This window comes from Microtus pennsylvanicus, chromosome 3 (assembly GCF_037038515.1).
Source record: "Microtus pennsylvanicus isolate mMicPen1 chromosome 3, mMicPen1.hap1, whole genome shotgun sequence".
Taxonomy (NCBI): domain Eukaryota; kingdom Metazoa; phylum Chordata; class Mammalia; order Rodentia; family Cricetidae; genus Microtus; species Microtus pennsylvanicus.
Genome location: NC_134581.1, coordinates 110,366,428 through 110,381,723, shown reverse-complemented (window position 1 = coordinate 110,381,723; position 15,296 = coordinate 110,366,428). Strand labels below are relative to the sequence as shown.

At 43.9% G+C, this 15,296-nt stretch overlaps 1 protein-coding gene across 1 annotated transcript in view; it reads left to right on the top strand.

Annotated features, from left to right (window-relative positions):
- The window catches only part of Angptl5 (angiopoietin like 5), a 57,589-nt gene extending 42,791 nt beyond the window's left edge, over positions 1–14,798 (top strand). Inside the window, 1 exon segment of the mRNA XM_075968009.1 lies at positions 14,394–14,798. The gene's annotated coding sequence lies outside the window, so the exon portion shown is untranslated.
- Positions 14,799–15,296: the final 498 nt, after the last annotated feature.

Sequence of the window (15,296 nt, the reverse complement as noted above, 5' to 3'; positions counted from 1 at the left end):
TCATTTTGCTTCTACATTAGCCCTTACTCTGTAGGTCCAATTGCTTAGGACTACTCCAATGAAACACAGAGGAACTGCTAAGGAGCCTCATCCCCTCACTGTCTAACAGTCCCCGAAGGATTGGGCATCTCTCTTTCTCCAATGCCCATTTGGCCTTGAACATTTCAGTATTTTTCCATTCCATTATGGAATGCTAAAGGATTGTAGCAGTCTTTCTTGGACTGCCAGCCCCCAAATCATGACACAGAGACTTCTTAATTATGAATGCTCAGTCTTAGCTTTGATTTGTTTCTAGCTAGCTTTTTTTGAAACTTAGATGAACCCATTTCTATTAATCTATATGCTGTCGGAGGCTCATTTACCTCATCTATGTACTGTCAATTCTGCTTTCCTGCTTCCTCTATGTCTGTCTACTGGCCCCTGGTAGGTTGACCCCTGGCTGGATGGCTGACCTCTCTTCTCTCTGCCTGGCAGCCCCACCTGTTCATTCTCTGCCTATCTATTGACTGTTCAGCTTTTTATTAGACCAATCAGGTGCCTTAGGCAGACAAGGTAAAACAACAACATGTTTTTATGTATGTAGTTAAGCAAATGCAGCATCATAAACAAAAGAAACACATCTTTACATAGTTAAACAAATATTCTATTTCACAACAGGGGATAGAGTCCATTTGAACTAAGGCTAGGTTCTCCATGGGCTCATGTGGACTTCAGAACAGATTATAAAACTACTGGGTGGTGGTGGTACACACCTTTAATTCCAGCACTTGGGAGGCAGAGGCAAGCAGATCTCTGTGAGTTTGAGGCCAACCTTGTCTACAAGAGCTAGTTCCAGGACAGGTACCAAAGTTACACAGAGAAGCCTTGTCTCAAAAAACCAAAAACCAACCAAACAAAAAAACCCATCCAGTTGTCCTCCAGGCACTTTGTTGTTTTGTGTTGGAAGTGTATCACAGTGGTAAAGGATACACACTGAGGCTGTAATCATAGCTCTCAGCGGGCTGCACTGAGAGGATTATGAGTTTGAGCTAGTTTGTACTAAAAGGCAAGTTTGAAGTCAACCTGAGCTACAAGGTAGGCCCTGCCTTAGGAAAAACAAACAAACAAACAAAAAAACCTCTGGCCTGGTAAGATCCTAACGACTCAAATTTGATCTTGCCTGTGCACTTGATGTCTGAAGGGAACAACTCCTCCCATAAATTACCCCCGATTCTAGATACTGTGGCATGTGTGCCTCCAGCTCACATGAATAATTGAAGGCAGTGAAAAGACTTGAGCCAGGAAAGTTTTAGAGTGCTTTGGACTGTGAGCAGAACAGTCCTAGGAGCCTGGTCAGGAAAGGCTTGTGGAGCTCCTGGGGTCTTAGGTCAGATCCTCTGCACACAGCATGCTTGTTACAGAAACAAGTCATACATTCTTAGATTGTTCAAATTCTGTGATCCCAGATATCTCATGTTCCAATAACAACTAGCAGAGACAAAGGGCCATCATCTTATAAAGCAGAGCAGAGTGCAGAATCGTTCGAGTCATAGGCATTTAAAGTCTTACGAGAGGGAGTTCATTTAATTTCCATGCCTTCTACAACATTTTGATCTTCTGAGAACCTCTCCCGCTGTGCTTCACAGATGCGCGTCTCTTCTGTCAGGACAAAGAACGCATGCATTCTCTATCTTCTGATAGTGTGTATCTGAAGGTAGAAGTCACCTGATATCACAATCTCATTCCAGTGGGACGAACCATGCCCATTATTTCTGAAAAGTTTTTGCACCCCAATAAGCCTTTCTGCTGATGCAGAAATTCAAATCAGACTAAATCAAACATGATTAGAAAAAAAACAGGTTTAGTGGACAAAAACACTCCCAGATGATTTTCCAGCTCCCAGAGAGGAGGTGGGAAAGGAAGACTGGAAAATCACACATCTGTTTCCTGGGGGGCAGTTTAAATACTCTATAGGAGCATTCTTGAGCATCTCTGGGGGAGGGGTCATCATTTGGCAGGTTTTCTGAGATGTGGGCAAGGTTTGGACAGAGATAGGGAAGGGGGCTTGGGGTGGAGCTTCCATCAGAACATTACAGACTCTTTGGGTATATGGATGCTGGTTCATGTCTGGCTGCTTCCTGCATGTGGGGAGGGGGAGTGGGGAGTTGGTAGACTCACTCAGCAGGAGGTGTTGGTGGAGAAGTATCTGGCTAAGGTCATTTTCACCAATTCTTGTATGAGAGTTTGGGGGGCATTCTCAGCCTTTAAAAATTTTTTTTCTAATATCTGGTGTTGACTGAGAAATGACATGGTTGGCCAGGACTACAGCTCCTGCTGGGGAGCCTGGGTCAAGTTGAGTATATTGAACCATGGTCTTTTGTAATCAATTAGAAAAATGGCTGGGTTTTCATCCGCTAACTGTGTAATCTCTCAGAGTTTATCAAAATTAACAACTTTTTCTGAGACCATCTCCATACCCTGAAGGAAACGATGATGCCCCACCTCTGTTGGCCATTCTGACCTGGTTGATAATCCCAGTATGGTTCTGTAGCTGGCACCATCGCGTCCTCTAAGGGGCTGTGTTGTCCACTAGATGGCTCTGGTCTGTGTACTGCCTAGCTGCTGCCTGAATTTGACTTTGCTCTTTGGGAGTGGGAGTGGAGGCCTGGATGATTTAGAGATAATGCCAAATTGTAGGCCTGGGACAGATAGCGAAACTCTTGATATAAACAGAAGAATTAGCAGAGAAGGAACCCAACTGCTTTTGTGTTTGTGAGAGGACCTGAAGAGAGAAGGGAATGTGGACTCGAATAATCCCATTGGTTCCCGCTACCTCTCTGACAGGGCAGAGGAGGGCAGGGGTTTGGTAAGACAGGGTTTGAGTAGAGAGCAGGGAGGGTCCAGAGGGGTTAGGCCAATGTGTAGAGGGGGGTGAGGGCATGGTGTGTGGCTTGGAAGGGTAGGGGGGATAGTAGGAGGAAGGGGAGGAGAGGGTGGGTAAGAAGGAGGAAGCGTGTGTGTGTGTGGGGGGGTGAGGAATGTGAGGGATGTCGGTCACTGAATGGAACAAGTGAAATCTAGAGGCACTGTGACCCTAGTCAGGAAGAAGGATGCTGTGAGCCTGGCTGCCGAGGGAACGGTGGGAGCACAATGCCCAGAAATGTGAACATCATGTAGTTCTCACCGCTTGTCCCCATGTTGACAAACATTTTCAAGGTCATGGAGGATGGAAAATTCAAGTTTCCCTCCAGTGACCATCATGTTCCATTGTCAAGGGTATATTGAGGCCAGGCCTTAGTGCACAGAGAAATTAGACGTTCAGGACATATGGTGTCAGAGAGCCCCAATTTAAAAAGATCTTGTAAAAGGCAACTCAAGTGTGTTTGGGGATCTGGCTTTGAATCACAGGTACCATTTCTCAAGTCTATGCCGGGTCTGAAGCCTAGCGCAATGTGTCCACTGTGGTAGGCTTTGAGTAAAAAAAAAAAAAAATGGAGGTGTGCGATATTTTCTTGAACAGAACATTTTTCTGTAAAAGGTTCCCCAAGGGACAAGGCGAGTCCTTGTTCTGGTGACAGGTCAGGGACCTGGCACAGCCATGTCTTTGGCAGGAGGCCCTGGGCCTCTAAGGCAGTGAAGTGGAAAGGACACTTACCCAGTGAGAAGCTGATCTTAGCCTGGCATAGAGCAGGTCTTGGGGAGAAGGGTGTTTCCCCACCACTTGGCCCTGGGCCAAGAGAAACAGCTCCTTGGTGGAACCTCCAGATGAAAAGTTTCTGTATTCGGATAAGCCTCTCTGTTGACGCAGCGATCCAAATCAGACCATATCAAACTAAATTAGAAAAAGCCCAGGTTTAATGGAAAAAAAAAACGCTCCTGGATGATGTTCCAGCCCAACCCCAGAGAGGAGATGGGAAAGGAAGACTAGAAAACCACAGGTCTGTTTCCTAGGGACAATGTAAATACCTCATGGGAGTTTTCTTGAGCATCTCTTGGGGAAGGGGTCATCATTTGGGAAACTTTCTGAGATGTGGCAGGGTTTGGAGAGAGATGGGGGAGCTTGGGGTGTAACTTCCATCAGAACATCCCAGACTCATTGGGTATATGGATGCCAGGGGCTGGATGAAGCTTCTAACAGAATACTTTCTACTTGTAGGATCCATGATTAACAAGGAAATTCTTTGTTTCCAATATAGAAGGCAGAAGCTAGCTCAGGCCGCCTTTGAGCAAGGTTCTTCACGATGCAGGAAAGCGACCCTAGCTGCTTGGGCTTCTACTGTTGAATCCATAATGTAATTATACCCATAACCAAGTAGAGCTTGCACCCAATTTGGTACATGCTTGGGCTCACAGCCTGATGTTTTCTGTTCTAATTTTTCACACTCACCCCATATTTAAACTAAATAGCGATTTAAGTTTCCTCCTGTTGTTTTGCGGACAGATTTTCACTTTTAACCTGAGCCCAGACTTTCCTCTACTGCCACTCTGTGGTGGATCTATAAATGTGTCATGCTTCAATTTTGTGTTTTTTACGTTATAAACAGTTACGCTAAGATTCAGGGTACCTTCACTTTCTTATTTAAAATTTTTTTTTGTGTGTATTTGTTTCCGTGGTCTGAATGTTTATATGTGTAGTTATGTGTGCACATGTATGTATGTGTATATGTCTGTGGAGGAATGAGGGCATCTTGAGCAGGTTGTTGAGTTTCGTCTTATCTTTTTGAGACAGGGTCTCTCATTGGTCCAATGCTGCCCAATTAAGCTAGGCTGGCTGGAAATCAAGCACTAGGGATCTGGTACCAACCAATCTTTGCCTTCCCAGCACTGGGATAGCAAGTGTTTGACCCACACTGAGCTTTTTACATTCATCCTGGAGACTGAGCTCAGTCTTCTGTTTGAACAGCAAAGACTTTACTAACTGAGACATCACCCAGCCAAACAGATATTTTGTAAGGTGAAATTACATTGCTGGTGTGACTCTTTGTCCCATATTCCTAAGACGAGATGGGGGGCGGAGTCACAGGGCAGCTAGCCTGGGTACACAGACAGCCCAGCTAGCCTGGGTTCACATACAGACCAGCTAGCCTGGGTCCACAGACAGCCCAGCTAGCCTGGGTCCACAGACAGACCAGCTAGCCTGGGTCCACAGACAGCCCAGCTAGCCTGGGTCCACAGACAGACCAGCTAGCCTGGGTCCACAGACAGCCCAGCTAGCCTGGGTCCACAGACAGCCCAGCTAGCCTGGATCCACAGACAGATCAGCTAGCCTGGGGTCCACATACAGACCAGCTAGCCTGGGTCCACAGACAGCCCAGCTAGCCTGGGTCCACAGACAGCCCAGCTAGCCTGGGGTCCACAGACAGCCCAGCTAGCCTGGGTCCACAGACAGATCAGCTAGCCTGGGGTCCACAGACAGCCCAGCTAGCCTGGGTCCACATACAGACCAGCTAGCCTGGGTCCACAGACAGCCCAGCTAGCCTGGGTCCACAGACAGATCAGCTAGCCTGGGTCTACAGACAGCCCAGCTAGCCTGGATCCACAGACAGATCAGCTAGCCTGGGTCCACAGACAGACCAGCTAGCCTGGGTCCACATACAGACCAGCTAGCCTGGGTCTACAGACAGATCAGCTAGCCTGGGTCCACAGACAGCCCAGCTAGCCTGGGTCCACATACAGATCAGCTAGCCTGGGTCCACAGACAGCCCAGCTAGCCTGGGTCCACAGACAGATCAGCTAGCCTGGGTCCACAGACAGATCAGCTAGCCTGGGTCCACAGACAGATCAGCTAGCCTGGGTCCACAGACAGCCCAGCTAGCCTGGGTCCACAGACAGCCCAGCTAGCCTGGGTCCACAGACAGCCCAGCTAGCCTGGGTACACAGACAGACCAGATAGCCTGGGTCCACAGACAGATCAGCTAGCCTGGGTCCACAGACAGACCAGATAGCCTGGGGTACACAGACAGATCAGCTAGCCTGGGTCCACAGACAGCCCAGCTAGCCTGGGTCTACATACAGACCAGCTAGCCTGGGTCCACAGACAGACCAGCTAGCCTGGGTCCACAGACAGATCAGCTAGCCTGGGTCCACAGAGAGTCCAGAAGAAATAAGAGAGTCCTTGACTCAGAAACAAGGCAGAAGAAGAGAACTGATCCCTGGAAGTTGTCCTCCGACCTTCATATGCACCCTGTGAGCTGTGCACGTGTACATGCAAGTACACACACATCACACACACAATCCACAACAATATTAAATAAAAACATTAAAAAGTAAAACATAGTTTATGAAAGCTTATTGCCTATTGAGTTTTTATCTTTATTAAATTTATGTTAATTACCTGCAAATTTTGTATCAACTAACATTTATGAATTTGTTTTTTGAACATGTATAGTATCTACAAACTGGCCAGAGTCACCAGCATGTTACCATGCTTTGGGTCTGAGGTTAGTAGGTGGTTTACAGCGCTGCACTGGAGTTACCAGGCTCCGGGTCTGAGGTTAGTAGGTGGTTTACAGCGCTGCACTGGAGTTACCAGGCTCCGGGTCTGAGGTTAGTAGGTGGTTTACAGCGCTGCACTGGAGTTACAGCAGGTCATGCAGTCTAGTCTAAGTACAGCTGGGCTCTAGAAGCATCTTGTCAGACATCTTGGAGAGCTTTCACATGTTTGGAAGTGGGACATGTGCTGAGTTCTGTTTGTTTGTTTCTTAGGCATGGGATCCTAACCACTCCATAGATGTGGAATATCATGTTTTTATAAATATAAGTTGCTAACTTCCTTCCTAATATTTTTTTTGTGTACATATGTATCTATAAAGCTGTACATATATATATACAGATATGAAAATAATTTTTTGTGTCTGCCTCTTTTTTTCTAGTTTAAACCAGTTGTTTTTATGTGAATGCTGTAATTGTGAGATTCTCCAAAGCCGAGTTTGGCTACCCTAGTCTCCAGTGCCTTCACAAAAGATTAATCTCTCTCCCTTTGCGAGCTTCCTTATAGAATTCCAGGACAGACATTTTTTCAAAGCCCATTTTGTCACATGCTTTCACTGTGCTGAAGAATTATACAGTGGCTAGATGCTTTTGTTTTATGAGTTTGGAATTTTTAAACTGAGGTAGGACAAAGTATGCGGTACTTGGTAGTAGAGTACTTGTCTAGTAAGTGGGGAGGCTCCTGACTCCATCCCAGTCCTGGAAGAATCAACTAACCTATCTACTAACCGGTCAGTATATCTTTGCTCACTATGGTGGGGCAGTCCTCTAATCTCAACAGGGGAAAGATGGAGGCAGGAAAATCATGAATTCAAGAACATCTTCAGATACTTAGTGACCCTGAGGCCTGCTTAGGCTGTGTGAGACTCTGCTTTAAAAAACCAACCAATCAAACAAATAACCAAACAACCAATCAACGAAACACTAACCAACCAACCAAACAACCCACCAACCAACCAACCAACCAAACAAACAAACAAAAAGTGAAACATGTATCACTGAACTTAGTGGCAAAAAGTTTAATTTAAAATAAAATAAGCATTACACTATATGAGATTCTTAAAAGGTCTACCAGCAGATGGCAACATAGTCTTAAGTATTTCTGGTATTAAGAAATGAAAAAATATACAACGTGAAAATACTTAGCTCCATAGATTAAATTCAGTTTTACAAATATGACTTTCCAGTACTATAATTACAGTTATAACTTAAAAATACATTCTATTACTAGAATACAACTTTGAAATAAAATTGAGCTAAACTATATATGCATATTCTAAATTTGTGACAATTTGAATGTAGTCGATCTATAAGTATTACTTTTTTGCATACTTCAAATACTCTTTTTTTTGGCCAAGGCATTACTTACTAGTGAAATCTTAAAACTGTTCCTGTTCAGTCAGTTAAAACTTTCCAAAGGATTTGGGCAAGTAGTTGTTTTTAGAACTGGACAGTTGTCTAACTAGAAGAGCTCCCATCTATGACAATACTTTATTTAAATTATGTTGCCTCCTCCAATAAGCTACATTTATAGACAAAGTCTGAGAGCATAAATACAAAGTAAAATTAGTGAAACAATTTCTTCAACTATGCTTTTCAAATTTCTTCAGCCAGGTTTGCTTTAACTCTATAGGTCTAAGCACAAGCCATCAGGAACTTACCTTCTATTACAGAACAAAAATCAGGACCCAGACATTTCTTAGAGGGTACTGATTCATCCTCCTGTCTCTTAGAGTCAATAGGACCACTTCAGAAACTCTTCCCATGACATTCCTTTTCAGGACCAGCATTTGTACAGCTTCCAGCATGCTTCTAAGGGTTTGTGGCTGCACTGGTGTTTGCGTTTCTCCTTTGATAGCCTGTAGAATACAATCATATACCAAGGATGCTAGAATTTAGGAGTGAAGGCTCTATGTAGGTACCAACTTTACTTCTCCATGTTCAATAATTGTGTAGGTGTTGTCTTTGACAAGCAGCTTTGCTATAAGTATGTGGAGAGCAGCTTGTTGTCTTGGCAGCAGCGGGGATATTTGAGGGTTCCCACAGGAACCCACTGGCCAACAACTAATGAAATGTAACCCCATCCCAGTACTGGAGAGTTCACTTGGTGACAAGAGATGTTCAATTAGGACTTTGTATTACCCATTATTTGGCAGTTTCATTAGATAGATCGCCTTCACATATGTATATGTTTTAGGAAGCTTCTAGGTTTCTTTAATTTTTTTTAAATTTATTTGTATTTTATGTATGAGTGCTCTACTTATATATCTGGATGCAAGCAGAGAGCATCATATCCTATTATAGACAGTTGTGAGCCATCATGTTGTTGCTGGGAATTGAACTCAGGACCTCTGGAAGAGCAGCTATTGCTCTTAACAGCTGAGGTATCTCTCCAGCCCTGTTATTAGGTATCTATACTACCCCTCAAATGGTCCTTAATTTTTCTGTCTCTTTCTGTGTTCCTTCCCTTTTGCCTCCTTCCTCTTCCCCGTCCTCTTTTGATCCTCCCATTCCAGTCCCCTCATCCACCCATAGGTATCTATTCTATTTCTTTTTCCTAGGGATATCTGTCTTCCCCACCCCAACTTCCTTACTCTATACCTAGCTTCTGTGGATCTATGGATTGCAGTTTGGTCATCACTGATTTAACAGTTAATATCTACATATAAGAGAATACATGGATTTGTTTTTCTTGGTCTGGGATATCTCACTCAGCATGACTTTTTTTTTTCTAGTACTATCCATGTACCTGTGAATGCCATTCTTTTTAACAGCTAAGTAATATTCTATTAAGCAAATGTACCACATTTTCTTTATTCATTCATCTGTTGTGGGTCATCCACATTGTTTCCAATTTCTGGCTATTGTTAATGGAGCAGCAGTGAACATGGTTGAGCTAGTGCCTCTGTGGATGAAGCCACTTTTGGATATATGACTAAGAATGGTATGTTGAAGGAGCTGCGGGCTGCATTCCTGCCACCCAGCTCCTGGCCGCCTGGCTAGTTTATGCCCCCAAATAATGACACACAAACTGTATTCATATAAACACTGCTTGGCCCTTTTCTATTAATGTGTGTAGCACCATGAGGTGCGCTTACCAGGAAGATTCTAGCCTACGTCCATCCTAGGTTGGAGGTTCATCACGTCTGTTCAGGGGAGCAGCGGCATGGTGTCTGAGCTCACTTCCTCTTCCTTCCTGCATTCTGTTCTGTTTACTCCACCCACCTAAAGGCTGGCTTATCAAATGGGCCATGACAGTTTCTTTATTAGCCAATGACCTTCCTCCTTCAATGGTATAATTGGATCTAGTGGTAGATTAATTCCCACCTTTCTGAGGAACCACCACTATTTTCCATAGTGGCTATATGGGTTTGCTCCCCCACCTGCAATGGGTGAGTGTTCCCTATATTCTATGTTCTTGACAGCATGAATGGTCACTTGTTTTATTGATATTGTAAGGTGTAAGATAAAATCTCAAAGTAGTTTTGGTTTGAATTTTCCTCATGACTAAGGATGTTTGGAGATTTCGTTAAGTGTTTCTCAGCCATTTGAGATTCCTCCATTGAGAATTCTCTGTTTAGATCTATACATTGTTTTAATTGTTTTTTTTGATATCTAGCTTTTGAGTTCTTTATATATTTCCTGTGCTAGCAGTGTTCTGTTCAGAAAGTCTTTTCCTGTGCAAATAAGTTTGCAGTATTGTGTATCTGGTTTTATATTGAGGTCTTTGATCTATTTGGATTTGAGTTTTGTACAGGGTGATAATTATGGACCAGTTTGGAATCTTCTGTATGCAGCCAACCAGTTTGACTAGCACCATTTGTGGAAGATACTTTTTTCCATTTTGTATTTCTTTCTTTCTTTACTAAAAATCAGGTATCATTGGTGTGTGGGTTTATGTTTGAGTCTTCAATTTGATTCATTGATCAAGGTCTCTGATTTTGTACCAATGCCATATGGTTTTTATCACTACAGTTCTGTAGTATGACTTGAAATCTGGGATAGTGATACCTCCTGCAGTTCTTTTATTATTCAGGATTGCTTTAGTGATGCTATTGTGTTTTTTTTAATATGAAACTGAAAACTGTGTTTTCAAGATCTGTGAAGAATTGTGTTGAAATTTTGATGGGGATGTCACTAAATTTGTAGATTGCTTTTGGTAGCATGGCCATTTTTTACTATACTAATCATACCAATCCATGAGCATGTAAGATCTTTCCATCTTCTGATATCTTCTTCAGTTTTTCATCAATGACTTGAAATAGTTTTTGTATTTTATTTATTTATTTTTTAACTTTTTAAAATTATTCCCTTGGGAATCACATCATGCACTCCAACCCTACTCATCTCCCAGTCCCTCTGCATCTGTCCCTACTCTTACAGTGTTTTCTAAAAAAGAAAGCAGAAAGGAAATAATGAAGATATGATAAAGATAAAGAAAAGAAGAAATAAATGCTACAAATAAGAATACCAATTTCAACTAAAGAACAAGCAAACTAACAAAAAACAAACAAGCAAACTGACAAAACAAAACAACAAACAAAACAAAACAACCCCTCCCCCTGAATTTTTTCACTTCTGCACCCTTATCTCTCCATGGCCTCTTCCTCGGTCCTAGTGGCACTGGGAGCTGCTGTGTATTATGTAGTATACTTTTTGTCTAAGTTGCTTCCCTTGGGGATGATCATGGTGTAATGTGTTCAGGTTCAAGGCCTCTGGCTTCTGGTCTACCATCAACCCTGGACCTTCATTTAAACTCCCAGGAAATCTCACTGTTGTCCTGAGTCATGCAGACCATGCAGCCATAGCTCTTTAGGACCAGTGGGTTCAGTATATCTTAGATAGGATAGTTGTTGAGGTGTGCCAGCTCAAAGCCCTGCTGTATACCTGGGTGACTGCTGAGTTGGTCAGTCTGGGTCCCTGGGACGATCCTCCTCAGATGGAGGGAAAGGGCCCTCTCTCCCATGCCTGAGATTAGGAGTGGGACTATATTTCATAAGTGTGTATATGTGGGCAGCTCTCCCATTAAGGGAGGGCCAACTTTTCTGCAAGAGTTATGGGAGTCTACTATTACCAGGACTGGTTAGGATGGGGTTGGTTCTCTGGTGACTGGGGGAAGTTCTCCCCAGGCCAGTGAAGGGTGGGGCCATCTGAGGGAGGCCCTTGTACTTCAACTCTCAGTTCAACACACGGGTTTTGTCTGCTTCTGTGGTAACTCAGGCAATGGGCATCAGCACAGATCCCCAAGTGCAGCAGTACCATGGACCTAGACATGGTCATGAGTAGCAGCTTGGGCCCAGATGTCGCCATAGTTCCAAGTGGCAGCAAAGGCCACCCCGATCTATATGATCCCAATGGTAGCATGATTTTCGGATAACAATATGGCCTCAGGTGTAGGCCTAGATCCCACTGATATCAACGTGGGCCCTGGCTGTAGTGGAGCTATGGGCCAAGTCATGGGCTCTTGGCAGAAGCCGAGGCATGGATGATTCCATGGCGATGGGTGTCAGTGTAGGCCATGACCCTAGCAGCTACATGTCCCTCAGATTCCATCTTGGTCATAGATTGCAACCTGGAAGCTTGACATCCCTGTGACCTTTGGTGGCCATGGACACCAACACAGACCCCAGTGGAAGAAGGATCATGAACTGTTGAAATAAGAGCGGCGGGGCTGCGTCCCCGGCACCCGGCCGCCCCCATGGCTAGCTTTACCCAAAATAATTACACGGAAACTGTATTCTATTAAACACTGCTTGGCCCATTTCTATCTAGCCTCTTCTAGGCTAGCTCTCGCACCTGGACTAGCCCATTTCTAATATTCTGCTGTAGCCCATGAGCTGGCTTACCAGGAATGATCTTAACCTGTGTCTGTCTGGATTGGGAAAATCATGGCGACTCCCTGACTCAGCTTCTTTCTCCCAGCCTTCTGTTCTGTTTACTTCTCCCACCTATGTTTTAACCTATGAGGCCAAAGCAGTTTCTTTATTGCTTAACCAATGAAATCAACAGATTGATATATGACACTCCCACATCAATGAACTCAGACATGGTCCTCCGCAGCCTCTTGACCCTGATGTCACCCTGGCTCTAGGTAACTACACAAGACTCTCATATCAGGATTGCCTCAGCTGGCCTTTGAACAGCAACGTGATCACAGGTGGCAGGCCAGACTTCATGCATCTGCATGGCCTTCAATAATATTAGGAGCCATGGATATTGGCTCAGACTCTGGCTGCAATAGGGTCATAGATCCAGACATAGTTCCTGGTCCTAGTATGGTCCCAGGTGGCAGTCCAGTCCACTCAAATCTTCATGGCCCTGGCTGTAGCGCATCCCTCAGTCACCAACATGACCACTGGAGTAACCCAGAGCTCAAGCATCATGTGACCTTTGGTGGTGACAGAGGCCATGGACATCAACATAGACCTTAGCAGGGGTAGGTCCTCAGCATCAGCCCAGGTCCAGATGCTACCATGACCCTGGGGGCAGTGCAGGCCACTCAGATTAGTATCACCCCAGCTGCAGGGTGACCCTTAGACACTAACACTGCTCCAGGTGGGTGGGAACCCACCTGATCTTTGATGGCAGCAGGTACCTTGGAAACCAACATAGGCTCTGGCAGTGGTAGGGCCATGGACCCAGACACAGATCTCAGAAGCAGCCCTTGACCTGACATGGTCATGGCCCCGGATGGGAAACAGGCCTCCCACATCAGCCAGTTCCTTGCCTCCTTCAGCTCGGAGCCTAGAGGTGCTGGGAGGACCCTTGAACTTGAAGTTTTTATCATACAAGTCTTTCATGAGCTTGGTTAGAGTTCCCCCAAGATATTTTACATTATTTAAGGCTACTGTGAAAGGTATTATTTTCCTGATTCACTTTTCAGTGCATTTGTCATTTGTATATAAGAGGGCTACTGATTTTTATGAGTTAATTTTATATCCAGCTACTTTGCTGAAGTATTTATCAGCTGTAGGAGTTGCCCGAAAGAATTTTCAGGGCCACTTATGTATACTATCATATCATCTACAAGTCAAGATAATTTGATTTCTTCCCTTCCTATCTGTATCCTCTTGATCTCCTGCAGTTGTTATTGCTCTTGCTAAGATTTCAAGCACTATATTGAATAGATATAGAGAGAGTGGACAGCCTAGTCTTGTTCCTAATTTTAGTGAAATTGCTTTGAGTTTCTCTCCATTTAATTTGTTGCTAGCTGTGGGCTTGCTGTAGACTGCCTTTTTTTATGTTGAGGTATGTTGCTTGTATCTCTAATCTCTCTAGGACTGTTATCAAGGGGTACTGGAGTTTTCAAAGGTCTTTTATGCATCTAATGAAATGATTGTTTCGGTTTTGTGTTTCAGTTTGTTTATATGATGGATTGCATTTATCAATTTACATATGTTAAACAATTTCTATATCACTGGGCTAGTATATTTTGGTACTAGAATGTACTCTGCAGGCTACCAAAGGAGAAATGAAAACACCAACCCAGGTACACATTTAATGTACAAAGGTGTCCTCCCTTTCAAGACATGTTAAGGCAACTGAGGCACAAATTTGTGGCAGTAAACAATCAACATCTACTTTGATCAACATATGCTTTGGTCCATACCCAGTGCTGCTTGACTGACTAAGGACCTGAGACTAGTTAGCCCAGGAAACTAAGGTAAAACTAAATACCACTGTTAAACAAAACAAAACAGAATCATAGCAATAAAATGACTCATAACAACATTCTCCTATACTCAGATGAGTGCATTGCTCATTCATCATCAGGGAAGTTTCCTTCTCCAGGACTTGAACATAGCTTCTTCCTGTGGTAGATTGGAAGAAATACAGAGACCCTAGCCAGACAATATGCAGAGAGTGAGAGACCTTGAAACACTTAGCCCTAAACAGAACGTCTCCATTAAATTCCTTTTCTCAAGGCTCAGGCGATCTGCTGGAAGAAGAGGAAGAAAGCATATAAGAGCCAGGGGGGATGGAGGACCAAGAAAACATGCCTTTTAAACAACAGCATCAAAGCACATATGACATCATAGAGACTGAGGCAGCATGCACAGGGCCTGCATGGTTTGCATGGTGAGTTCTAGAGTTTAATGGAAAAGGGGACTCATGCACCCATCCCTAACCCAGGATCTGTCTCCAAGTGATAACCACTTACATGAAAATATGATGTTCTCCAAGGTGATCTCACTGGGGAAACAAACTATTCTTAAGGGCAGGCTGGATGGCCAGCAGAAAATGAGCTCAGAGGAATCTTTAGAGGTTCCTTGTCTTATAATGCTGTGGCAGGGCTTTTCCTTTTTAGTTCCTTTTTTAATTTATTTTTATTTTTAAAAATTTAATGTATTTTTTACTCTCCCTCTCTCACACCCTTGGTGTAGGAGTTCCTTCTGTTTATGTGTTGCTTTCATTGGGTAATGAATAAAGAAACTGCTTTGGCCTAGTTGATAGGACAGCACATAGGTAGGTGGAGTAGACAGAACTGAATGCTGGGAAGAAGGGCAGAGTGACAGACACCATGGATCTCCTGCCTGAGATGGACGCTGGTTAGAATCTTGCCAGTAAGCCACAGTCACGTGACCATATACAGATTAATGGAAATGGGTTAAATTAAGATGTAAGAATTAGCCAATAAGAAGTTAGAGCTAATGGCCAAGCAGTGTTTTAATTAATACAGTTTCTGTGTGATTATTTCGGGTGTAAGATAGCTGGGCTGCCGGGACAACAAGCAGCCTGCTCCTCTTGTTACACACCCTGGCCCTTTGCAATATATATTGGCTTCTGGTTTTGTGTTTTAATGGGATTTCTGACTTTGTGAAGTTGTG